The sequence below is a fragment of the Lissotriton helveticus genome, chromosome 3_1, assembly GCF_964261635.1.
Source record: "Lissotriton helveticus chromosome 3_1, aLisHel1.1, whole genome shotgun sequence".
Classification (NCBI taxonomy): Eukaryota; Metazoa; Chordata; class Amphibia; order Caudata; family Salamandridae; genus Lissotriton; species Lissotriton helveticus.
The window spans coordinates 309,395,245-309,423,059 of record NC_136061.1 but is presented as its reverse complement, the minus strand read 5'-3'; the positions used below and the strand labels follow the sequence as shown (position 1 = coordinate 309,423,059).

The following is a 27,815-nucleotide window of genomic DNA, read 5'->3' as shown; positions in this document are numbered from 1 at the left end:
CCCTTCCATACTGTATGTGGTAACGGCTTCCCCTCCATACTGTATACGGTACTGGTTCCCTTCCATACTGTATGCAGTAACGGCTTCCCTTCCATACTGTATACGGTTACGGCTTCCCTTCCATACTGTATATAGTAACGGCTTCCCCGCCATACTGTATACGGTAACGGGTTCCCCTTCATACTTTATGCAGTAAGGAATCCCTTCTATACTGTATACGGTAACGGCTTCCCCTCCGTACTGTATATGGTAACAGCTTCCCCTCCATACTGTGCGCGGTAACAGCTTCCCCTCCATACTGTATGCGGTAACAGCTTCCCCTCCATACTGTATGCGGTAACGGCTTCCCCTCCATACTGTATGTGGTAACGGCTCCCCTCCATACTGTATACGGTAACGGCTTCCCTTCCATACTGTATACGGTAATGGCTTCCCTTCTTCCATACTGTATACGGTAATGGCTTCCCTTCCATACTGTATGCGGTAACGGCTTCCCCTCCATACTGAATAAGGTAACAGCTTCCCTTCCATACTGTATACGGTAAGAGCTTCCCCTTCATGCTGCATGCGGTAACTGCTTCCCCTCCATATTGTAGGCACTAACAGCTTCCCCTCTGTACTGTTTGCGGTAACGACTTCCCTTCTATACTGTATACGGTAACAGCTTCCTCTCCGTACTGTATACGGTAACGGCTTCCCCTCCATCCTGTATACGGTAACGTCTTCCCCTCCATGCTGTATGCGGTAACGGCTTCCCCTCCATACTGTATGCGGTAACGGCTTCCCCTCCATACTGTATGTGGTAACGGCTCCCCTTGATACTGTATACGGTAACGGCTTCGCTTCCATACTGTATACGGTAACCGCTAACCTTCCATACTGTATACGGTAATGGCTTCCCTTCCATACTATATGCGGTAACGGCTTTCCCTCCATACTGTATGTGGTAACAGCTTTCCCTCCATACTGTATGTAGTAACGGCTTAACCTCTGTACTGTATGTGGTAACTGCTTCCCCTCCATACTGTATACAGTAACGGCTTCCCCTCCACACTGTAAGTGGTAATGGTTTCCCCTCCATACTGTATGTAGTAACAGCTTCCCCTCCATACTGTATGCAGTAACAGCTTCCCCTTCATACTGTATGCGGTAACGGCTTCCCCTCCATACTGTATGCGGTAACGGCTTCCCCTCCATACTGTATGTGGTAACGGCTCCCCTCCATACTGTATACGGTAACAGCTTCCCTTCCATACTGTATACGGTAACAGCTTCCCCTTCATGCTGCATGCGGTAACTGCTTCCCCTCCATATTGTAGGCACTAACAGCTTCCCCTCTGTACTGTTTGCGGTAACGACTTCCCTTCTATACTGTATACGGTAACAGCTTCCCCTCCGTACTGTATACGGTAACGGCTTCCCCTCCATCCTGTATACGGTAACGTCTTCCCCTCCATGCTGTATGCGGTAACGGCTTCCCCTCCATACTGTATGCGGTAACGGCTTCCCCTCCATACTGTATGTGGTAACGGCTCCCCTTGATACTGTATACGGTAACGGCTTCCCTTCCATACTGTATACGGTAACCGCTAACCTTCCATACTGTATACGGTAATGGCTTCCCTTCCATACTATATGCGGTAACGGCTTTCCCTCCATACTGTATGTGGTAACAGCTTTCCCTCCATACTGTATGTAGTAACGGCTTAACCTCTGTACTGTATGTGGTAACTGCTTCCCCTCCATACTGTATACAGTAACGGCTTCCCCTCCACACTGTAAGTGGTAATGGTTTCCCCTCCATACTGTATGTAGTAACAGCTTCCCCTCCATACTGTATGCAGTAACAGCTTCCCCTTCATACTGTATGCGGTAACGGCTTCCCCTCCATACTGTACACGGTAACATATTCCCCTCCATACTGTATGCAGTAACGGCTTCGCTTCCATACCGTATGTGGTAACAGCTTACCTTCCATACTGTATATGGTAACGTCTTCCCTTCCATACTGTGTACTGTAACAGCTTCCCTTCCATACTATATACGGTAACAGCTTCCCCTTCATGCTGCATGCGGTAACGGCTTCCCCTCCATATTGTAGGCGCTAACAGCTTCCCCTCTGTACTGTTTGCGGTAACAACTTCCCTTCTATACTGTATACGGTAACAGCTTCCCCTCCGTACTGTATACGGTAACGGCTTCCCCTCCATCCTGTATACGGTAACGTCTTCCCCTCCATGCTGTATGCGGTAACGGCTTCCCCTCCATACTGTATACGGTAACGGCTTCCCCTCCATACTGTATACGGTACCGGTTCCCTTCCATACTGTATGCGGTAACGGCTTCCCTTCCATACTGTATACGGTTTCAGCTTTCCTTCCATACTGTATACAATAACGGCTTCCCCTACATACTGTATACGGTAACGGGTTCCCCTCCATACTTTATGCGGTAACGGATCCTTTCCATACTGTATACGGTAACAGCTTCCCCTCCATACTGTATACAGTTTTGGTTCCCTTCCATACTGTATGCGGTAACGGCTTCCCTTCCATACTGTATACGGTAATGGCTTCCCCTCCATACTGTATGTGGTAAAGGCTTCCCCTCCATACTGTATGCGGTAACAGCTTCCCCTCCATACTGTATGCAGTAACAGCTTCCCCTCCATACTGTATGCGGTAACGGCTTCCCTCCATACTGTATGTGGTAAGAGATTCCTCTCCATACTGTATGTGGTAATGACTTCCCCTCCATATTGTATGTTGTAACGGCTTCCCCTCTGTACTGTATGTGGTAATGTCTTTCGCTCCATATTGTATGCGATAACAGCTTCCCCTCTGTACTGTATGTGGTAACGGCTTCCACTCCATACTGTATACGGTTACAGCTTCCCTTCCATATTGTATGCGGTAACAGCTTCCCCTCCATGCTATATGTAGTACCAGCTTCCCCTCAATACTGTAAGCGGTAACATATTCCCTTACATAATGTATGCGGTACCAGCTTTCCCTCCATACTGTAGTGGGAGAGGTGTGGCGCCGCGGCCAGGGCGACTGACGCTGGAATCTGGGGACCACGGTTCGATCCCCGGCTCCGGCGGCAGGTTAGCCCAGCACCATGTGACTCTGGGCAATAGCTCGCTTAATCTTCCCGACGGCCCCCCAGCGCCTAGAGACCCTTACGGGTGATTGTGCGCTTTACAAATGTGGACTTTACTTTACTTTACTGTATGTGGTAATGGCTTCCCCTCCATATTGTATGCAGTAACGGCTTCCCCTCTGTACTGTATGTGGTAACGTCTTTCCCTCCATATTGTATCCGGTAACAGCTTCCCCTCTGTACTGTATGCAGTAACGGCTTCCACTCCATACTGTATGCGGTAACGGCTTCCCCTCCATATTGTATGCACTAACAGCTTCCCCTCTGTACTGTTTGCGGTAACGACTTCCCTTCTATACTGTATACGGTAACGGCTTCCCCTCCGTACTGTATACGGTAACGGCTTCCCCTCCATACTGTATACGGTAATGGCTTCCCTTCCATACGGTATACGGAAATGGCTTCCCTTCCATACTGTATACGGCAACGGCTTCCCTTCCAAACTGTATACGGTTACGGCTTCCCTTCTATACCGTATACAGTAACGGCTTCACCTCCATACTGTATACGGTAACGGGTTCCCCTTCATACTTTATGCAGTAACGGATCCCTTCCATACTGTATATGGTAACCGCTTCCCCTTCATATACTGTGTACGGTAACCGCTTCCCCTCCATAGTGTATACGGTAATGGTTCCCTTCCATACTGTATGTGGTCACGGCTTCCCTTCCATACTATACGGTAACGGCTTCCCCTCCATACTGTATGCGGTAAAGGCTTCCCCTCCATCCTGTATACGGTAACAGCTTCCCCACCATACTGTGTGCGGTAACAGCTTCCCCTCCATACTGTATGCGGTAACGGCTTCCCCTCAATACTGTATGTGGTAACGGCTCCCCTCCATACTGTATAGTGTATACAGTAACGGCTTCCCTTCCATACTGTATACAGTAATGGCTTCCCTTCCATAATGTATACGGTAACGGCTTCCCTTCCATACTGTATACGGTAACGGCTCCCCTCCGTACTGTATACGGTAACGGCTTCCCCTCCATCCTGTATACGGTAACGGCTTCCCCTCCATACTGTGTGTGGTAACAGCTTCCCCTCCATACTGTATGCGGTAACGGCTCCCCTCCATACTGTATAGTGTATACGGTAACGGCTTCCCTTCCATACTGTATACCGTAATGGCTTCCCTTCCATACTGTATACGGTAACGGCTTCCTTTCCATACTGTATACGGTAACGGCTCCCCTCCGTACTGTATACGGTAACGGCTTCCCCTCCATCCTGTATACAGTAACGGCTTCCCCTCCATACTGTGTGTGGTAACAGCTTCCCCTCCATACTGTATGCGGTAACGGCTTCCCCTCCATACTGTATGCGGTAACGGCTTCCCCTCCATACTGTATGTGGTAACGGCTCCCCTCCATACTGTATACAGTAATGGCTTCCCTTCCATACGTTATACGGAAATGGCTTCCCTTCCATACTGTATATGGTAACGGCTTCCCCTCCATACTGTATACGGTAACTGGTTCCCCTCCATACTTTATGCAGTAACGGATCCCTTCCATACTGTATATGGTAACCGCTTCCCCTCCATATACTACATACAGTAACGGCTTCCCCTCCATACTGTATACGGTAACGGTTCCCTTCCATACTGTATGTGGTAACGGCTTCCCTTCCATACTGTATACGGTAACGGCATAACCTCTGTACTGTATGTGGTAACTGCTTCCCTCCATACTGTACGCGGTAACAGATTCCCCTTCATACTGTATGCGTTAGCAGCTTCCCCTCCATACTGTATGTGGTAGTAGCTTCCCCTCCATACTGTATGCGGTAACAGATTCCCCACAATACTGTATATGGTAGCAGCTTCCCCTCCATACTGTATATGGTAGCTGCTTCCCCTTTATACTGTATGCGGTAACAGCTTTCCCTGCATACTGTATGTGGTAACGGCTTTCCCTCCATGCTGTATGTGGTAACGGCTTCCCCTCTGTACTGTATGTGGTAACTGCTTCCCCTCCATACTGTATACGGTAACGGCTTCCCCTCCATACTGTAAGTGGTAATGGCTTCCCCTCCATACTGTATGTAGTAACAGCTTCCCCTCCATATTGTATGCAGTAACAGCTTCCCCTTCATACTGTACGGGGTAGCAGATTCCCCTCCATACTGTATGCAGTAACGGCTTCGCTTCCATACCGTATGTGGTAACGGCTTACCTTCCATACTGTATATGGTATCGTCTTCCCTTCCATACTGTATACTGTAACAGCTTCCCTTCCATACTATATACGGTAACAGCTTCCCCTTCATGCTGCATGCGGTAACGGCTTCCCCTCCATATTGTAGTCACTAACAGCTTCCCCTCTGTACTTTTTGCGGTAACGACTTCCCTTCTATACTGTATACGGTAACAGCTTCCCCTCCGTAATGTATACGGTAACGGCTTCCCCTCCATCCTGTATACGGTAACGTCTTCCCCTCCATCCTGTATGCGGTAACGGCTTCCCCTCCATACTGTATGCGGTAACGGCTTCCCCTCCATACTGTATGTGGTAACGGCTCCCCTCCATACTGAATAAGGTAACAGCTTCCCTTCCATACTGTATACGGTAACAGCTTCCCCTTCATGCTGCATGCGGTAACTGCTTCCCCTCCATATTGTAGGCACTAACAGCTTCCCCTCTGTACTGTTTGCGGTAACGACTTCCCTTCTATACTGTATACGGTAACAGCTTCCTCTCCGTACTGTATACAGTAACGGCTTCCCCTCCATCCTGTATACGGTAACGTCTTCCCCTCCATGCTGTATGCGGTAACGGCTTCCCCTCCATACTGTATGCGGTAACGGCTTCCCCTCCATACTGTATGTGGTAACGGCTCCCCTTGATACTGTATACGGTAACGGCTTCCCTTCCATACTGTATACGGTAACCGCTAACCTTCCATACTGTATACGGTAATGGCTTCCCTTCCATACTATATGCGGTAACGGCTTTCCCTCCATACTGTATGTGGTAACAGCTTTCCCTCCATACTGTATGTAGTAACGGCTTAACCTCTGTACTGTATGTGGTAACTGCTTCCCCTCCATACTGTATACAGTAACGGCTTCCCCTCCACACTGTAAGTGGTAATGGTTTCCCCTCCATACTGTATGTAGTAACAGCTTCCCCTCCATACTGTATGCAGTAACAGCTTCCCCTTCATACTGTATGCGGTAACGGCTTCCCCTCCATACTGTACACGGTAACATATTCCCCTCCATACTGTATGCAGTAACGGCTTCGCTTCCATACCGTATGTGGTAACAGCTTACCTTCCATACTGTATATGGTAACGTCTTCCCTTCCATACTGTGTACTGTAACAGCTTCCCTTCCATACTATATACGGTAACAGCTTCCCCTTCATGCTGCATGCGGTAACGGCTTCCCCTCCATATTGTAGGCGCTAACAGCTTCCCCTCTGTACTGTTTGCGGTAACAACTTCCCTTCTATACTGTATACGGTAACAGCTTCCCCTCCGTACTGTATACGGTAACGGCTTCCCCTCCATCCTGTATACGGTAACGTCTTCCCCTTCATGCTGTATGCGGTAACGGCTTCCCCTCCATACTGTATACGGTAACGGCTTCCCCTCCATACTGTATACGGTAATGGTTCCTTTCCATACTGTATGCGGTAACGGCTTCCCTTCTATACTATACGGTAACAGCTTCCCCTCCATACTGTATGCGGTAAAGGCTTCCCCTCCATCCTGTATACGGTAACAGCTTCCCCACCATACTCTGTGCGGTAACAGCTTCCCCTCCATACTGTATGCGGTAACGGCTTCCCCTCAATACTGTATGTGGTAACGGCTCCCCTCCATACTGTATAGTGTATACGGTAACGGCTTCCCTTGCATACTGTATACGGTAATGGCTTCCCTTCCATACTGTATATGGTAACGGCTTCCCTTCCATACTGTATATGGTAACGGCTCCCCTCCGTACTGTATACGGTAACGGCTTCCCCTCCATCCTGTATACGGTAACGGCTTCCCCTCCATACTGTGTGTGGTAACAGCTTCCCCTCCATACTGTATGCGGTAACGGCTTCCCCTCCATACTGTATGCGGTAACGGCTTCCCCTCCATACTGTATGTGGTAACGGCTCCCCTCCATACTGTATACGGTAATGGCTTCCCTTCCATACGGTATACGGAAATGGCTTCCCTTCCATACTGTATACGGTAACGGCTTCCCCTCCATACTGTATACGGTAACTGGTTCCCCTCCATACTTTATGCAGTAACGGATCCCTTCCATACTGTATATGGTAACCGCTTCCCCTCCATATACTACATACAGTAACGGCTTCCCCTCCATACTGTATACGGTAATGGTTCCCTTCCATACTGTATGTGGTAACGGCTTCCCTTCCATACTGTATACGGTAACGGCATAACCTCTGTACTGTATGCGGTAACTGCTTCCCCTCCATACTGTACGCGGTAACAGATTCCCCTCCATACTGTATGCGGTAGCAGCTTCCCCTCCATACTGTATGTGGTAGCAGCTTCCCCTTCATACTGTATGCGGTAACAGCTTTCCTTCCATACTGTATGCGGTTCCTCTCCATACTGTATGTGGTAATGGCTTCCCCTCCATATTGTATGCGGTAACGGCTTCCCCTCTGTACTGTATGTAGTAACGTCTTTCCCTCCATATCGTATGCGGTAACAGCTTCCCCTCTGTACGGTATGCGGTAACGTCGTCCACTCTATACTGTACGCAGTAATGGCTTCCTCTCCATATTGTATGCGCTAACAGCTTCCCCTCTGTACTGTATGCGGTAACAGCTTCCCTTCATACTGTATGCGGTACTAGCTTTCCCTCCATACTGTATGCGGTAACAGCTTCCTCTCCATACTATATGTGGTAATGGCTTCCCCTCCATATTGTATGCGGTAACGGCTCCCCCTCTGTACTGTATGTGGTAACGTCTTTCCCTCCATATTGTATGTGGTAACGGCTTCCACTCCATACTGTATGCGGTAATGGCTTCCACTCCATATTGTATGCGCTTACAGCTTCCCCTCTGTACTGTTTGAGGTAACAACTTCCCTTCTATACTGTATACGGTAACGGCTTCCCCTCCGTACTGTATACGGTAACGGCTTCCCCTCCATCCTGTATACGGTAACGGCTTCCCCTCCATACTGTGTGCGGTAACAGCTTCCCCTCCATACTGTATGCGGTAACAGCTTCCCCTCCATACTGTATGCGGTAACGGCTTCCCCTCCATACTGTATGTGGTAACGGCTCCTCGTCATACTGTATACGGTAACGGCTTCCCTTCCATACCGTATATGGTAATGGCTTCCCTTCTTCCATACTGTATACGGTAATGGCTTCCCTTCCATACTGTATGCGGTAACGGCTTCCCCTCCATACTGTATACGGTAACGGCTTCCCTTCCATACTGGATAAGGTAACGGCTCCCCTCCGTACTGTATACGGTAACGGCTTCCCCTCCATCCTGTATACGGTAACAGCTTCCCCTCCATACTGTGTGTGGTAACAGCTTCCCCTCCATACTGTATGCGGTAACGGCTTCCCCTCCATACTGTATGCGGTAACGGCTTCCCCTCCATACTGTATGTGGTAACGGCTTCCCTCCATACTGTATACGGTAATGGCTTCCCTTCCATACGGTGTACGGAAATGGCTTCTCTTCCATACTGTATACGGTAACGGCTTCCCCTCCATACTGTATACGGTAACAGGTTCCCCTCCATACTTTATGCAGTAACGGATCCCTTCCATACTGTATATGGTAACCGCTTCCCCTCCATATACTATATACAGTAACGGCTTCCCCTCCTTACTGTATACGGTAATAGTTCCCTTCCATACTGTATGTGGTAATGGCTTCCCTTCCATACTGTATACGGTAACGGCATAACCTCTGTACTGTATGTGGTAACTGCTTCCCCTCCATTCCCCTCCGTACTGTATGCAGTAGCAGCTTCCCCTCCATACTGTATGTGGTAGCAGCTTCCCCTTCATACTGTATGCGGTAACAGCTTTCCCTCCATACTGTATGCGGTTCCTCTCCATACTGTATGTGGTAATGGCTTCCCCTCCATATTGTATGCGGTAACGGCTTCCCCTTCGTACTGTATGTAGTAACGTCTTTCCCTCCATATTGTATGCGCTAACAGCTTCCCCTCTGTACTGTATGCGGTAACAGCCTCCCTTCATACTGTATGCGGTACCAGCTTCCCCTCCATATTGTATGCGGTAACGGCTCCCCCTCTGTACTGTATGTGGTAACGTCTTTCCCTCCATATTGTATGTGGTAACGGCTTCCACTCCATACTGTATGCGGTAATGGCTTCCCCTCCATATTGTATGCGCTTACAGCTTCCCCTCTGTACTGTTTGCGGTAACGACTTCCCTTCTATACTGTATATGGTAACGGCTTCCCCTCCGTACTGTATACGGTAACGCTTTCCCCTCCATCCTGTATACTGTAACGGCTTCCCCTCCATCCTGTGTGCGGTAACAGCTTCCCCTCCATACTGTATGCGGTAACAGCTTCCCCTCCATACTGTATGTGGTAACGGCTTCCCTTCCATACTGTATACGGTAATGGCTTCCCTTCTTCCATAATGTATACGGTAATGGCTTCCCTTCCATACTGTATGTGGTAACGGCTTCCCCTCCATACTGTATACGGTACTGGTTCCCTTCCATACTGTATGCAGTAACGGCTTCCCTTCCATACTGTATACGGTTACGGCTTCCCTTCCATACTGTATATAGTAACGGCTTCCCCGCCATACTGTATACGGTAACGGGTTCCCCTTCATACTTTATGCAGTAAGGAATCCCTTCTATACTGTATACGGTAACGGCTTCCCCTCCGTACTGTATATGGTAACAGCTTCCCCTCCATACTGTGCGCGGTAACAGCTTCCCCTCCATACTGTATGCGGTAACAGCTTCCCCTCCATACTGTATGCGGTAACGGCTTCCCCTCCATACTGTATGTGGTAACGGCTCCCCTCCATACTGTATACGGTAACGGCTTCCCTTCCATACTGTATACGGTAATGGCTTCCCTTCTTCCATACTGTATACGGTAATGGCTTCCCTTCCATACTGTATGCGGTAACGGCTTCCCCTCCATACTGAATAAGGTAACAGCTTCCCTTCCATACTGTATACGGTAAGAGCTTCCCCTTCATGCTGCATGCGGTAACTGCTTCCCCTCCATATTGTAGGCACTAACAGCTTCCCCTCTGTACTGTTTGCGGTAACGACTTCCCTTCTATACTGTATACGGTAACAGCTTCCTCTCCGTACTGTATACGGTAACGGCTTCCCCTCCATCCTGTATACGGTAACGTCTTCCCCTCCATGCTGTATGCGGTAACGGCTTCCCCTCCATACTGTATGCGGTAACGGCTTCCCCTCCATACTGTATGTGGTAACGGCTCCCCTTGATACTGTATACGGTAACGGCTTCGCTTCCATACTGTATACGGTAACCGCTAACCTTCCATACTGTATACGGTAATGGCTTCCCTTCCATACTATATGCGGTAACGGCTTTCCCTCCATACTGTATGTGGTAACAGCTTTCCCTCCATACTGTATGTAGTAACGGCTTAACCTCTGTACTGTATGTGGTAACTGCTTCCCCTCCATACTGTATACAGTAACGGCTTCCCCTCCACACTGTAAGTGGTAATGGTTTCCCCTCCATACTGTATGTAGTAACAGCTTCCCCTCCATACTGTATGCAGTAACAGCTTCCCCTTCATACTGTATGCGGTAACGGCTTCCCCTCCATACTGTACACGGTAACATATTCCCCTCCATACTGTATGCAGTAACGGCTTCGCTTCCATACCGTATGTGGTAACAGCTTACCTTCCATACTGTATATGGTAACGTCTTCCCTTCCATACTTTGTACTGTAACAGCTTCCCTTCCATACTATATACGGTAACAGCTTCCCCTTCATGCTGCATGCGGTAACGGCTTCCCCTCCATATTGTAGGCGCTAACAGCTTCCCCTCTGTACTGTTTGCGGTAACAACTTCCCTTCTATACTGTATACGGTAACAGCTTCCCCTCCGTACTGTATACAGTAACGGCTTCCCCTCCATCCTGTATACGGTAACGTCTTCCCCTTCATGCTGTATGCGGTAACGGCTTCCCCTCCATACTGTATACGGTAACGGCTTCCCCTCCATACTGTATACGGTAATGGTTCCTTTCCATACTGTATGCGGTAACGGCTTCCCTTCTATACTATACGGTAACAGCTTCCCCTCCATACTGTATACGGTAATGGTTCCTTTCCATACTGTATGCGGTAACGGCTTCCCTTCTATACTATACGGTAACAGCTTCCCCTCCATACTGTATGCGGTAAAGGCTTCCCCTCCATCCTGTATACGGTAACAGCTTCCCCACCATACTGTGTGCGGTAACAGCTTCCCCTCCATACTGTATGCGGTAACGGCTTCCCCTCAATACTGTATGTGGTAACGGCTCTCCTCCATACTGTATAGTGTATACGGTAACGGCTTCCCTTGCATACTGTATACGGTAATGGCTTCCCTTCCATACTGTATATGGTAACGACTTCCCTTCCATACTGTATATGGTAACGGCCCCCCTCCGTACTGTATACGGTAACGGCTTCCCCTCCATCCTGTATACGGTAACGGCTTCCCCTCCATACTGTGTGTGGTAACAGCTTCCCCTCCATACTGTATGCGGTAACGGCTTCCCCTCCATACTGTATGCGGTAACGGCTTCCCCTCCATACTGTATGTGGTAACGGCTCCCCTCCATACTGTATACGGTAATGGCTTCCCTTCCATACGGTATACGGAAATGGCTTCCCTTCCATACTGTATACGGTAACGGCTTCCCCTCCATACTGTATACGGTAACTGGTTCCCCTCCATACTTTATGCAGTAACGGATCCCTTCCATACTGTATATGGTAACCGCTTCCCCTCCATATACTACATACAGTAACGGCTTCCCCTCCATACTGTATACGGTAATGGTTCCCTTCCATACTGTATGTGGTAACGGCTTCCCTTCCATACTGTATACGGTAACGGCATAACCTCTGTACTGTATGCGGTAACTGCTTCCCCTCCATACTGTACGCGGTACAAATTCCCCTCCATACTGTATGCGGTAGCAGCTTCCCCTCCATACTGTATGTGGTAGCAGCTTCCCCTTCATACTGTATGCGGTAACAGCTTTTCCTCCATACTGTATGCGGTTCCTCTCCATACTGTATGTGGTAATGGCTTCCCCTCCATATTGTATGCGGTAACGGCTTCCCCTCCGTACTGTATGTAGTAACGTCTTTCCCTCCATATCGTATGCGGTAACAGCTTCCCCTCTGTACGGTATGCGGTAACGTCGTCCACTCTATACTGTACGCAGTAATGGCTTCCTCTCCATATTGTATGCGCTAACAGCTTCCCCTCTGTACTGTATGCGGTAACAGCTTCCCTTCATACTGTATGCGGTACTAGCTTTCCCTCCATACTGTATGCGGTAACAGCTTCCTCTCCATACTATATGTGGTAATGGCTTCCCCTCCATATTGTATGCGGTAACGGCTCCCCCTCTGTACTGTATGTGGTAACGTCTTTCCCTCCATATTGTATGTGGTAACGGCTTCCACTCCATACTGTATGCGGTAATGGCTTCCCCTCCATATTGTATGCGCTTACAGCTTCCCCTCTGTACTGTTTGAGGTAACAACTTCCCTTCTATACTGTATACGGTAACGGCTTCCCCTCCGTACTGTATACGGTAACGGCTTCCCCTCCATCCTGTATACGGTAACGGCTTCCCCTCCATACTGTGTGCGGTAACAGCTTCCCCTCCATACTGTATGCGGTAACGGCTTCCCCTCAATACTGTATGTGGTAACGGCTCCCCTCCATACTGTATAGTGTATACGGTAACGGCTTCCCTTGCATACTGTATACGGTAATGGCTTCCCTTCCATACTGTATATGGTAACGGCTTCCCTTCCATACTGTATATGGTAACGGCCCCCCTCCGTACTGTATACGGTAACGGCTTCCCCTCCATCCTGTATACGGTAACGGCTTCCCCTCCATACTGTGTGTGGTAACAGCTTCCCCTCCATACTGTATGCGGTAACGGCTTCCCCTCCATACTGTATGCGGTAACGGCTTCCCCTCCATACTGTATGTGGTAACGGCTCCCCTCCATACTGTATACGGTAATGGCTTCCCTTCCATACGGTATACGGAAATGGCTTCCCTTCCATACTGTATACGGTAACGGCTTCCCCTCCATACTGTATACGGTAACTGGTTCCCCTCCATACTTTATGCAGTAACGGATCCCTTCCATACTGTATATGGTAACCGCTTCCCCTCCATATACTACATACAGTAACGGCTACCCCTCCATACTGTATACGGTAATGGTTCCCTTCCATACTGTATGTGGTAACGGCTTCCCTTCCATACTGTATACGGTAACGGCATAACCTCTGTACTGTATGCGGTAACTGCTTCCCCTCCATACTGTACGCGGTAACAGATTCCCCTCCATACTGTATGCGGTAGCAGCTTCCCCTCCATACTGTATGTGGTAGCAGCTTCCCCTTCATACTGTATGCGGTAACAGCTTTTCCTCCATACTGTATGCGGTTCCTCTCCATACTGTATGTGGTAATGGCTTCCCCTCCATATTGTATGCGGTAACGGCTTCCCCTCCGTACTGTATGTAGTAACGTCTTTCCCTCCATATCGTATGCGGTAACAGCTTCCCCTCTGTACGGTATGCGGTAACGTCGTCCACTCTATACTGTACGCAGTAATGGCTTCCTCTCCATATTGTATGCGCTAACAGCTTCCCCTCTGTACTGTATGCGGTAACAGCTTCCCTTCATACTGTATGCGGTACTAGCTTTCCCTCCATACTGTATGCGGTAACAGCTTCCTCTCCATACTATATGTGGTAATGGCTTCCCCTCCATATTGTATGCGGTAACGGCTCCCCCTCTGTACTGTATGTGGTAACGTCTTTCCCTCCATATTGTATGTGGTAACGGCTTCCACTCCATACTGTATGCGGTAATGGCTTCCCCTCCATATTGTATGCGCTTACAGCTTCCCCTCTGTACTGTTTGAGGTAACAACTTCCCTTCTATACTGTATACGGTAACGGCTTCCCCTCCGTACTGTATACGGTAACGGCTTCCCCTCCATCCTGTATACGGTAACGGCTTCCCCTCCATACTGTGTGCGGTAACAGCTTCCCCTCCATACTGTATGCGGTAACAGCTTCCCCTCCATACTGTATGCGGTAACGGCTTCCCCTCCATACTGTATGTGGTAACGGCTCCTCGTCATACTGTATACGGTAACGGCTTCCCTTCCATACCGTATATGGTAATGGCTTCCCTTCTTCCATACTGTATACGGTAATGGCTTCCCTTCCATACTGTATGCGGTAACGGCTTCCCCTCCATACTGTATACGGTAACGGCTTCCCTTCCATACTGGATAAGGTAACGGCTCCCCTCCGTACTGTATACGGTAACGGCTACCCCTCCATCCTGTATACGGTAACAGCTTCCCCTCCATACTGTGTGTGGTAACAGCTTCCCCTCCATACTGTATGCGGTAACGGCTTCCCCTCCATACTGTATGCGGTAACGGCTTCCCCTCCATACTGTATGTGGTAACGGCTTCCCTCCATACTGTATACGGTAATGGCTTCCCTTCCATACGGTGTACGGAAATGGCTTCTCTTCCATACTGTATACGGTAACGGCTTCCCCTCCATACTGTATACGGTAACAGGTTCCCCTCCATACTTTATGCAGTAACGGATCCCTTCCATACTGTATATGGTAACCGCTTCCCCTCCATATACTATATACAGTAACGGCTTCCCCTCCTTACTGTATACGGTAATAGTTCCCTTCCATACTGTATGTGGTAATGGCTTCCCTTCCATACTGTATACGGTAACGGCATAACCTCTGTACTGTATGTGGTAACTGCTTCCCCTCCATTCCCCTCCGTACTGTATGCAGTAGCAGCTTCCCCTCCATACTGTATGTGGTAGCAGCTTCCCCTTCATACTGTATGCGGTAACAGCTTTCCCTCCATACTGTATGCGGTTCCTCTCCATACTGTATGTGGTAATGGCTTCCCCTCCATATTGTATGCGGTAACGGCTTCCCCTTCGTACTGTATGTAGTAACGTCTTTCCCTCCATATTGTATGCGCTAACAGCTTCCCCTCTGTACTGTATGCGGTAACAGCCTCCCTTCATACTGTATGCGGTACCAGCTTTCCCTCCATACTGTATGCGGTAACGGCTTCCTCTCCATACTATATGTTGTAATGGCTTCCCCTCCATATTGTATGCGGTAACGGCTCCCCCTCTGTACTGTATGTGGTAACGTCTTTCCCTCCATATTGTATGTGGTAACGGCTTCCACTCCATACTGTATGCGGTAATGGCTTCCCCTCCATATTGTATGCGCTTACAGCTTCCCCTCTGTACTGTTTGCGGTAACGACTTCCCTTCTATACTGTATATGGTAACGGCTTCCCCTCCGTACTGTATACGGTAACGGTTTCCCCTCCATCCTGTATACTGTAACGGCTTCCCCTCCATCCTGTGTGCGGTAACAGCTTCCCCTCCATACTGTATGCGGTAACAGCTTCCCCTCCATACTGTATGTGGTAACGGCTTCCCTTCCATACTGTATACGGTAATGGCTTCCCTTCTTCCATAATGTATACGGTAATGGCTTCCCTTCCATACTGTATGTGGTAACGGCTTCCCCTCCATACTGTATACGGTACTGGTTCCCTTCCATACTGTATGCAGTAACGGCTTCCCTTCCATACTGTATACGGTTACGGCTTCCCTTCCATACTGTATATAGTAACGGCTTCCCCGCCATACTGTATACGGTAACGGGTTCCCCTTCATACTTTATGCAGTAAGGAATCCCTTCTATACTGTATACGGTAACGGCTTCCCCTCCGTACTGTATATGGTAACGGCTTCCCCTCCATCCTGTATATGGTAACAGCTTCCCCTCCATACTGTGCGCGGTAACAGCTTCCCCTCCATACTGTATGCGGTAACAGCTTCCCCTCCATACTGTATGCGGTAACGGCTTCCCCTCCATACTGTATGTGGTAACGGCTCCCCTCCATACTGTATACGGTAACGGCTTCCCTTCCATACTGTATACGGTAATGGCTTCCCTTCTTCCATACTGTATACGGTAATGGCTTCCCTTCCATACTGTATGCGGTAACGGCTTCCCCTCCATACTGTATACGGTACCGGTTCCCTTCCATACTGTATGCAGTAACGGCTTCCCTTCCATACTGTATACGGTTACGGCTTCCCTTCCATACTGTATATAGTAACGGCTTCCCCGCCATACTGTATACGGTAACGGGTTCCCCTTCATACTTTATGCAGTAATGAATCCCTTCTATACTGTATATGGCAACGGCTTCCCTTCCATATACTTTATATGGTAATGGATTCCCCTCCATACTGTATACGTAATGCTTCTGTTCCATAGTGTATGCGGTAACGGCTTCCCTTCCATATTGTATGCGGTAACGGCTTCCCCTCCATACAGTATACAGTAACGGCTTCCCCTCCATACTGTATGCGGTAACAGATTCCCCTCAATACTGTATATGGTAGCAGCTTCCCCTCCATACTGTATGTGGTAACAGCTTTCCCTGCATACTGTATGTGGTAACGGCTTTACCTCCATGCTGTATGTGGTAACGGCTTCCCCTCTGTACTGTATGTGGTAACTGCTTCCCCTCCATACTGTATACGGTAACGGCTTCCCCTCCATACTGTAAGTGGTAATGGCTTCCCCTCCATACTGTATGTAGTAACAGCATCCCCTCCATATTGTATGCAGTAACAGCTTCCCCTTCATACTGTACGCTGTAGCAGATTCCCCTCCATACTGTATGCAGTAACGGCTTTGCTTCCATACCGTATGTGGTAACGGCTTACCTTCTATACTGTATATGGTAATGTCTTCCCTTCCATACTGTATACTGTAACAGCTTTCCTTCCATACTATATACGGTAACAGCTTTCCCTTCATGCTGCATGCGGTAACGGCTTCCCCTCCATATTGTAGGCACTAACAGCTTCCCCTCTGTACTTTTTGCGGTAACGACTTCCCTTCTATACTGTATACGGTAACAGCTTCCCCTCCGTAATGTATACGGTAACGGCTTCCCCTCCATCCTGTATACAGTAACGTCTTCCCCTCCATGCTGTATGCGGTAATGGCTTCCCCTCCATACTGTATGCGGTAACGGCTTCCCCTCCATACTGTATGTGGTAACGGCTCCCCTCCATACTGTATACGGTAACGGCTTCCCTTCCATACTGTATACGGTAACAGCTTCCCCTTCATGCTGCATGCGGTAACTGCTTCCCCTCCATATTGTAGGCACTAACAGCTTCCCCTCTGTACTGTTTGCGGTAACGATTTCCCTTCTATACTGTATACGGTAACAGCTTCCCCTCCGTACTGTATACAGTAACGGCTTCCCCTCCATCCTGTATACGGTAACGTCTTCCCCTCCATGCTATATGCGGTAACGGCTTACTCCTCCATACTGTATGCGGTAACGGCTTCCCCTCCTTACTGTATGTGGTAACGGCTCCCCTCGATACTGTATACGGTAACGGCTTCCCTTCCATACTGTATACGGTAACCGCTACCCTTCCATACTGAATACGGTAATGGCTTCCCTTCCATACTGTATGCGGTAACGGCTTTCCCTCCATACTGTATGTGGTAACAGCTTTCCCTCCATACTGTATGTTGTAACGACTTAACCTCTGTACTGTATGTGGTAACTGCTTCCCCTCCATACTGTATACAGTAACGGCTTCCCCTCCACACTGTAAGTGGTAATGGCTTCCCCTCCATACTGTATGTAGTAACAGCTTCCCCTCCATACTGTATGCAGTAACAGCTTCCCCTTCATACTGTATGCGGTAACGGCTTCCCCTCCATACTGTACACGGTAACATATTCCCCTCCATACTGTATGCAGTAACGGCTTCGCTTCCATACCGTATGTGGTAACAGCTTACCTTCCATACTGTATATGGTAACGTCTTCCCTTCCATACTGTATACTGTAACAGCTTCCCTTCCATACTATATACGGTAACAGCTTCCCCTTCATGCTGCATGCGGTAACGGCTTCCCCTCCATATTGTAGGCGCTAACAGCTACCCCTCTGTACTGTTTGCGGTAACGACATCCCTTCTATACTGTATACGGTAGCGGCTTCCCCTCTGTACTGTATACGGTAACGGCTTCCCCTCCATCCTGTATACGGTAACGTCTTCCCCTCCATGCTGTATGCGGTAACGGCTTCCCCTCCATACTGTATACTGTAACGGCTTCCCTTCCATACTGTATATGGTAACAGCTTCCCCTTCATGCTGCATGCGGTAACTGCTTCCCCTCCATATTGTAGGCACTAACAGCTTCCCCTCTGTACTATTTGCGGTAACGACTTCCCTTCTATACTGTATACGGTAACAGCTTCCCCTCCGTACTGTATACGGTAACGGCTTCCCCTCCATCCTGTATACGTTAACGTCTTCCCCTCCATGCTGTATGCGGTAACGGCTTCCCCTCCATACTGTATGCGGTAATGGCTACCCCTCCATACTGTATGTGGTAACAGCTCGCCTCCATACTGTATACGGTAACGGCTTCCCTTCCATACTGTATACGGTAACCGCTACCCTTCCATACTGTATACTGTAATGGCTTCCCTTCCATACTGTATGCGGTAACGGCTTTCCCTCCATACTGTAAGTGGTAACAGCTTTCCCTCCATACTGTATGTAGTAACGGCTTAACCTCTGTACTGTATGTGGTAACTGCTTCCCCTCCCTTCTGTATACAGTAACGGCTCCCCTCCACACTGTAAGTGGTAATGGCTTCCCCTCCATACTGTATGTAGTAACAGCTTCCCCTCCATACTGTATGCAGTAAAAGCTTCCCCTTCATACTGTATGCGGTAACGGCTTCCCCTCCATACTGTACACGGTAACATATTCCCCTCCATACTGTATGCAGTAACGGCTTTGCTTCCATACCGTATGTGGTAACAGCTTACCTTCCATACTGTATATGATAACGTCTTCCCTTCCATACTGTATACTGTAACAGCTTCCCTTCCATACTATATACGGTAACAGCTTCCCCTTCATGCTGCATGCGGTAACGGCTTCCCCTCCATATTGTAGGCGCTAACAGCTTCCCCTCTGTACTGTTTGCGGTATTGACTTCCCTTCTATACTGTATACGGTAGCGGCTTCCCCTCCGTACTGTGTACGGTAACGGCTTCCCCTCCATCCTGTATACGGTAACGTCTTCCCCTCCATGCTGTATGCAGTAACGGCTTCCCCTCCATACTGTATGCGGTAATGGCTTCCCCTCCATACTGTATGTGGTAACGGCTCCCCTCCATACTGTATACGGTAACGGCTTCCTTTCCATACTGTATACGGTAACCGCTACCCTTCCATACTGTATACGGTAATGGCTTCCCCTCCATACTGTATGCGGTAACGGCTTTCCCTCCATACTGTATGTGGTAACAGCTTTCCCTCCATACTGTATGTAGTAACGGCTTAACCTCTGTACTGTATGTGGTAACTGCTTCCCCTCCATACTGTATACAGTAACGGCTTCCCCTCCACACTGTAAGTGGTAATGGCTTCCCCTCCATACTGTATGTAGTAACAGCTTCCCCTCCATACTGTTTGCAGTAACAGCTTCCCCTTCATACTGTATGCGGTAACGGCTTCCCCTCCATACTGTACACGGTAACATATTCCCCTCCATACTGTATGCAGTAACGGCTTCGCTTCCATACCGTATGTGGTAACAGCTTAGCTTCCATACTGTATATGGTAACGTCTTCCCTTCCATACTGTATACTGTAACAGCTTCCCTTCCATACTATATACGGTAACAGCTTCCCCTTCATGCTGCATGCAGTAACGGCTTCCCCTCCATATTGTAGGCGCTAATAGCTTCCCCTCTGTACTGTTTGCGGTAATGACTTCCCTTCTATACTGTATACGGTAACGGCTTCCCCTCCGTACTGTATACGGTAACGGCTTCCCCTCCATCATGTATACGGTAACGTCTTCCCCATCATACTGTATGCGGTAACGGCTTCCCCTCCATACTGTATTCGGTAACGGCTTCCCCTCCATACTGTATGTGGTAACGGCTCCCCTCCATACTGTATACGGTAACGGCTTCCCTTCCATACTGTATACGGTAACGGCTTCCCTTCCATTCTGTATGCGTTAATGGCTTTCCCTCCATACTGTATACGGTACCGTTTCCCTTCCATACTGTATGCGGTAACGGCTTCCCCTCCATACTTTATGCGGTAACGGATCTCTTCCATACTGTAAATGGTAATGGCTTCCCCTTCATATACTGTATACGGTAATGGCTTCCCCTCCATACTGTATACGGTAATGGTTCCCTTCCATAGTGTATGCGGTAACGGCTTCCCTTCCATACTGTATACGGTAACAACATCCCCTCCATACTGTATGCGGTAACGGCTTACCTTCCATACTGTATACGGTAACGGCTTCCCTTCCATATTGTATACGGTAACGGCTTCCCTCCCATATTGTATACAGTAACGACTTACCTTCCATATTGTATACGGTAACGGCTTACCTTCCATACTACATAGGGTAACAGCTTCCCCTTCATATTGTATGTGGTAACAGCTTCCTTTGAGCCCCCTCCTTGCCTGTCTCTTATCTATTATATCCATCAGGTGTTTCTTCATTTGAACCTACGCTGATTATGTGATTTTGGCCGGTCCTCTCCCCTCCCCTGCGTGTATTATAATATGGACCGGGTCTTCACCCCCTCAGTCCAGTCATGTTTGAGAGCAGCTGCCCCACCCTCTCCTCAGACTGTCATCCCCTCTCAGGAGCGCACCAACCCCCGTACATGATTCATCCCTCCTGGGCTCACCCCTGACGGCTCCATGAAAGAATAACCTCAGATCCACACTTGCATTTTTCCCGCTGCTCCCCATGGACCCTACCACAGCTGCATCATCACTGACGCGCTTTCTGTAGTGCATGAGGTGCCCTGGAATGAGCTGGAGCTCAGTCACCAGGAGTCATTGCCTCCTCCCTTCACAAGGCTCCCTCATGCCCCTCAGTCACTCCCCCTAGGCAGAATGAATGGGGAACGGATTCCTTCTAAGGTCAGCTGCCTGTGGTCGGGTTTTTCATGATCAGTCCCTGTGCCTTCTTCCCCCTCCGTTTCCTACAGTCCTCGTGCCTTTACACTCCCATCCCCACCACTGCATGCTTCAACCCTTGCTCACGGTCTGATGTTCGAGTGTGCTTGCTTCATTGACTCTTACCATATTTACATCCCTCTGGGGTCTCTTTAGTGTTTCTTCTCCTTCAACTGTAGTACTCCATGCACAGTTATTGTGTGCCTCGTGTGGAGGCCAGGGGAGCCAATCACACCCATTACCCCTGAACTTTTCAATGAACCAAGAAGCAATCTGAGGAGGCGCAGGACATCATGTCCCTTCACTTCTGCTGGGATGGACTTCCTTGAGTCTCCCCTCCTTCCGCCATCTCTCTAGGACCCTTTACTCAGTGTCTCAACAGGAAACGCTGAGGATTGTGTGACACGCCACACCCTACAGAGATAGAGGCACAAACGGAAACGCTGGGTTTCCCCTACTAAGCTTGTTGACTGTGGGTAAACGTTTGACTTGAAACTCCAAGAAAATAACAAGAATCACGACTCACGTTAAAAATACTGACTATAGCGCCTCATCGACTTCGCAGAAAAAATGTGATGGTTGTGGGAGAGAGATTTCGCTGTTCTGTGCAGAAAAGAAGCTTATGCCTCTTAAGAGAAAGATGGGATGGTGTTTCTAAAAGGCCAGTGAACATGAGAATAATGACACACACAACCTGAGAAATACACTTTAATGGAAAGTTATGATCCTGAGGAAGCAATGTGAACAGAGGACTAGAATTAAAATGCTGTGTCTACGCAACTTGATTGCAACTATATTAAAGTACATCATAATGTCCTTATCTAGTGAATGCTTTTATATATTCAATAAAATCAGGTAATGTTGAAAGACAGCATCGGTAAATGTGACGAAAACAGGAAGATGAGTAAATAGGGCTTTTGTGGGGTAGGGATTTTGAGTTGTATATAGTCGATGAGTGTTTTAATATTCAAGATTGTGTACATGAATATATTGGTCTAAAAAACGCTCTTGTGAGATGGTTTTGATATATCTTAGGTATATATTTCTAATTGTAGTATACTGTTGTGCCTTGGTATATATTTTATTTCTCACTATCCAGTTCCTAACTGTTGATAAAACATTTCACTGTTCTACTCACTAATTCTATCCATCATGGCTCTGCTATCAATAGCACTTTGGGGAAAAAATCAAAAAATACTATGCTGTGACCTCTCTCCTGTCTTACTACCCTCCATACCTCTGCATACCCCCTGCCTTCCCAAAACAGAATGAACCCCTGTGCCACAACCACATCTTAAAATGTCTACTAACTTTATACATTGCTCTGAAGGAAGTCACAAGAGCATAGCATTGCAGCAGTCACAGAACGTTTGCCACATGTGCACACTTAGGGTCTCATCATAAGGTCCCGGGTAATTCCTATGGGACCTGAAATGAGAACTGCCGGCCCTTAATCATTACAAGGCCTGTGAGTCGTATCCTAGCCACCAGATTGCTGCCACACATGACTATGCTGGTTCATGGGGACCAAGCCGGGTTTATTCCCACCAGGAGCACATCTATCAACATTCGCCGCCTGGCTCGCATAATAGACAGCGCTTGGAACTTTGATCAGAAACCAGCAGTCTTATCGGTAGATATTGAAAAGGCTTTCGACAGCCTGGAATGGAGATACCTCGATGAGGTGTTAGAGAAGTTTGGTCTGGGAGACGGCTTTGGGCGATGGACGAGGGTTCTCTACTCCTCTGCTACTGCCAGAGTACGATTAGGGTCTGTTATATCCTCAGATTATCCGGTGTGCAGGGGGACGAGGCAGGGTTGCTCGCTGTCTCCCCTGTTGTTCGCCTTAGCGATGGAACCTTTGGCGGCACAGGCGAGGACGGGGACGATGTACAATGGGATTGGCAGCGGCGAGGAGACTCATATCTCATTGTACGCTGATGACCTCTTGCTGTACCTAGAAAATACTGTAGAAGCTCTGGAAGGGGCTGTGGGGATGCTGTCGGGCTTTGGCAGGCTATCGGGCCTCAAGGTGAACTGGAATAAGACCTGTGTTTTCCCGCTGCGGGCGGATACGCCGTATCCCCCTCTCACGGTGGATGTGTTCTGGGAGGATACATGCTTCACCTATCTGGGGGTCCGAATCTATCATGACGTCGCGAAACTGTTAGATGGTAATATAGGGCGATGTATAAGAGCCCTGAAGGGATGCATGACCTTCTGGGCCTCCCTCCCGTTATCGGTACAGGGCCGTGTTGCATTGTTGAAGATGGTGTCTCTGCCTCGGCTGCTCTATTATTTCCGTACCCTGCCAATTTGGATCCCACAGCGGATCTTCAAAGACCTGAGGACGATGATTATTGGCTTCCTTTGGGGGAGCGGACGGCGTAGAGTGGCCTTGACTACTCTGATGTGACCCAAAATCGAGGGAGGATTGGCGGTCCCTGATTTTGAATTATATTACCTTGCAGCGCAGCTACAAGTTTTAACGCAGAACGTTGCTAAAGTGTTTAGAGGCCCGGAACGAGAGAGGGGGACCGGTATCCAGAGGCACATTTTATCCTACAGAATCATGCAACAGAAACTGGATCTGAGAGGCTTATCCATAGAGGAGAGAACCCTTCGGCTGTGTTGGCACAGGAGCCTGAAGAGAGCGAAGGCAGCACGACCATATGCACCGGAGATCCCTCTGGGGATGCTGACGGCATTGCCGCATGGTGGGGACTGGTCCCCGTTAGCGGATTGGGAAGAGTTGGGGCTACAGATGGTAGGGGACCTCTATGTCGACGGGATGCTTGCCCCCTTCAGGGTGTTGCAAGATCAGTTTGGCCTCCAGGATGGGAGTTACCTCCTGCATGCGGCGGTGACTGCAGCGATACAAAAGCACTGGAGGGAAGGGCTGGCGGAACCTACCACAGCCATGGCCTGCCAGTACGTGGTGATGGCTGCGGGGACGATCAAGGCGGTGACCTGCCTCCATTCTAGAATGCTACATGAAGGAATGGAGCCGCTCACAGCATTGAAAGAGAAATGGGAGGAAAGCATAGGCAAACCCATTCCAGACACGTTCTGGAGCCATATTCTACGAAGGACGTGGAAGGGTAGCAGGAATGCCCGCTTTCAGCAGGTACATTTCTTCATCCTACATAGGGCCTACATGACCCCGGGAAAGATTGGACGATACTTTAAGGTGCAGGATGCAGCATGAGCGAGATGCTCAGCGCTTGGGGCCGAACTGGACCATCTACTGTGGGGGTGCCCGAAGCTAGGGACGTATTGGGCTGAGGTAGGAGAGCTTTTGAACGAAGTTACTGACCGGGAGGTGGAGTTCGACATGGCGGCATGTCTACTGCTCTGGTTCCCTCATACGGCTAGGACGAGAGTAACGAGCAAATTCATTGACCTGGGTCTCATGTTGGCCCAGAGAGAGATTACCTGGCACTGGAAGTCTAGGGAGGGCCCGTCAGTTAGGAGATGGATGAATGAGCTGTTGAAATGGTCCAGGTGTGAAAGTGTGCTCAGAATGCGATAGGCTGCCAAGGCGGGTAACGAAAAGGGCTTGGAGTTGGCGAGGGCTTGGGAGATGATAGTACAGGCTCTGCGAGCTTACCTGCTGGAGTGTGAAGAACACGAACACTCGGAGGGAGGGGTTCCATGAGGCTTGGAAGCCCACATGCAAAATCCGACTAATGGCAAACTTTAGCGTCAGAACCCACGGTTGTCAACTACATCAGCAGCAGTTAGGGGGTGGGTAGGGTGGAGGGGAGTTCATGGGGTGTCGCTGTAGTGTTGAGAGGAGCGCCAGCGGAAAGGATCTAGGACCGATGACTATTAGGGACCGGGGTTCCGGGGCAGCGCTCTTTGGGTACTTGTAATGTGATTTTCGATAGGCCTTAGGGACTGCTACCGTGGGAGAGCATTAGTGTGGTCCTGATGTAGCAGACACGGACAATACTGGTGTCACCCACTATGAGTGGCTGACTATACTTGGCGGGGTTTTTGGGGAGGGAGTTTGATGGGTATAAAAGCAGATACTATATTATGCTGTTGACCTGCAATCTCAACGAGGTGATCGCCATGGTACTCTGGGAGACTGTGCTGGTACGCCGCCCGGCCTCCGGGATGTGGGCTGAATGGCTGTGTACAATTTCATAACGACAGATGTGCTTTGAGATGCCATGAGTGTACAGGTTGACTTACTGGATGCCTTGTTTAAAACTCTGCAATAAAAACATGTTTAAATAAAAAAAAAATCTTTACAAGGCCTGTGTTAGCTCGGTGAACTCATTGGATTTCACCAGAAAAAAGTTGCCTTGCTAAATGTAGCCGCAGTCTCTGGGTGAAAACCTCTGGGTGGAAATGAGGAAAAACCTGTGTAATCAGGTCTGGTGTCTTTTCATTCTACGGGTTAGTCCACATTTTATTGAACATCATAGGGAGGCACTTTGTAATTCTCCTGTGACTCCACAGCGCCGGAGTTCCCAGAACCTTTGTTAATAGTAACTTTAGGGGTAAGTTACAAAGTTACCACACAAAAAATATAAGGGCATATCAGCAACAGCCGGTGATAATTATTGCTAAGCGCGCATAGCGAAAAGATAATTATAGCCGGCTATCGCTGCATTTTATCGCAGAGATAGCGCGCCATCAGCAACGCTTATCTCCAATGCGATAATAAATCCAGCGATAGCTGCAAAATGGGCAATTATTGCTGGAAATCCAGTGATCATCGCACAGCGATAGGCGATACGTTGATAATAGGGCAGGGTGGTCTCATCATTATGGTCCACAACCCGTTGACTATAATGGTGTAAGCAAACCTGCGATAAGCGCGGTTAGCGCTACTTTTCTCGTCGCTACACAGGTTAGCGATTAGCTTAATCATTGGAGAAATATGTGTTAGCGACATTCTCCACCTTAGTTTAGCAGGGTACGCCCACTTTGCATATCATTGGCGTTAGGGAAACCGGCGCAGAGGCATGGGAACATGCCGCTTTTTGCCTTAAAACGGACGCTAAAGCGGCGATAATTTTATTGCTGCGCCTTGATGGTATGCCCGTCAGGGAACTTGTAATGGGCTCCATTTTCTCGTAGTCTCTTAGTAATCCTGTGGTGGGTCTAGAATGCCCCTCATGGTCACTGTCATCAGCCTGTCCAATGCCTGCCCAAGCTTCACCTTCTTTCCTACATGCAACATTGAGGTGTGTAGGAAGCTGGCTCTTTATATAGTAGACCAAAATGAGGTACACTGTGTAAGGAGTCCAGACAACCCTTATTGGTTTACAGAGGCAAAAATGATAACATTAAATGCTCTTTTTTGTGGCAGTGTGGGAGAGCAGTTTAGTCTTATCAGAGGGGAGTGCTAAGCATTTGTTGTACTCACAGAGGCAATTAATGAGACACACTCTGAAGAATAAAGCTGAGACAAATTTAGAAAAATAAGTTGTATTTTTATATAAATTTTGATACTAAGAGACTGCTTTGCTGTACTAGACTCTGAACCTTGAGGAGAGTTGACACATCATTTAGTTGGTAAAGCTATGAAAACTCATGGGAAACAAAAATCCCTAAATATCTAATCAAGCCCCCCATTTTTGGAACCCCTTTCCGACTGAACTGAGATCTGTAACCTGCTACACCCAATTCAGAACACTTCTCAAAACCCTTCTGTTTTCACAAGCATACGAGTAAAGCTCCTGTTATACTTCTGCTGCGATCCTCCCGCTCTTAGCGCCATGAAACCACTTGGTGTAAGCGCGTTTTACAAATAATTTTAACATGACATAACATAACATGAAATTGATATGTTATGTCCTTATGTTATTTTGATTTATTATGTGTGTGAATCATCCCGGGAGGGGTATCTCAGGACGAATACCAAGATAACAGGCCCTAGCTTTGAAATGGGTTAGTCTTGAGCAATTTCCTGAATTGGAGGTGATCTTGATTCGCATTTGAAGAGGCAACTTATTCCAATAGAAAGGAGCAAGGAAGGAAAATGACCATCCTCCTGACCGTGACTTTCTGAATCCAGGGAGCATGAGCAGAGCTTTGTCGCAAGATTTTAAGAGTCTGGGGGGAGGAGGGGGTATAGCGAGTGATCATGGAAGATAGATAAGTGAGCCCTTTACCAAATGAAGCTTTGTGAGTTAAACAACAGATAATTCTGTATCTCACCAGTAGCCAATGAAAAGCATTTAGGAGAGGGGAGGATGCCGTTCCAGAAGGAAGGTTCCAGATGAGACATGCCACGAGGTGTTCTGTACCACCTGCAGTTTAGATAG

At 48.5% G+C, this 27,815-nt stretch overlaps 1 protein-coding gene across 1 annotated transcript in view; it reads left to right on the top strand.

Annotated features, from left to right (window-relative positions):
* Window positions 1-27,815, top strand: part of DOC2B (double C2 domain beta) — a 2,292,694-nt gene that overhangs the window by 766,685 nt on the left and 1,498,194 nt on the right. The window lies entirely within an intron of this gene.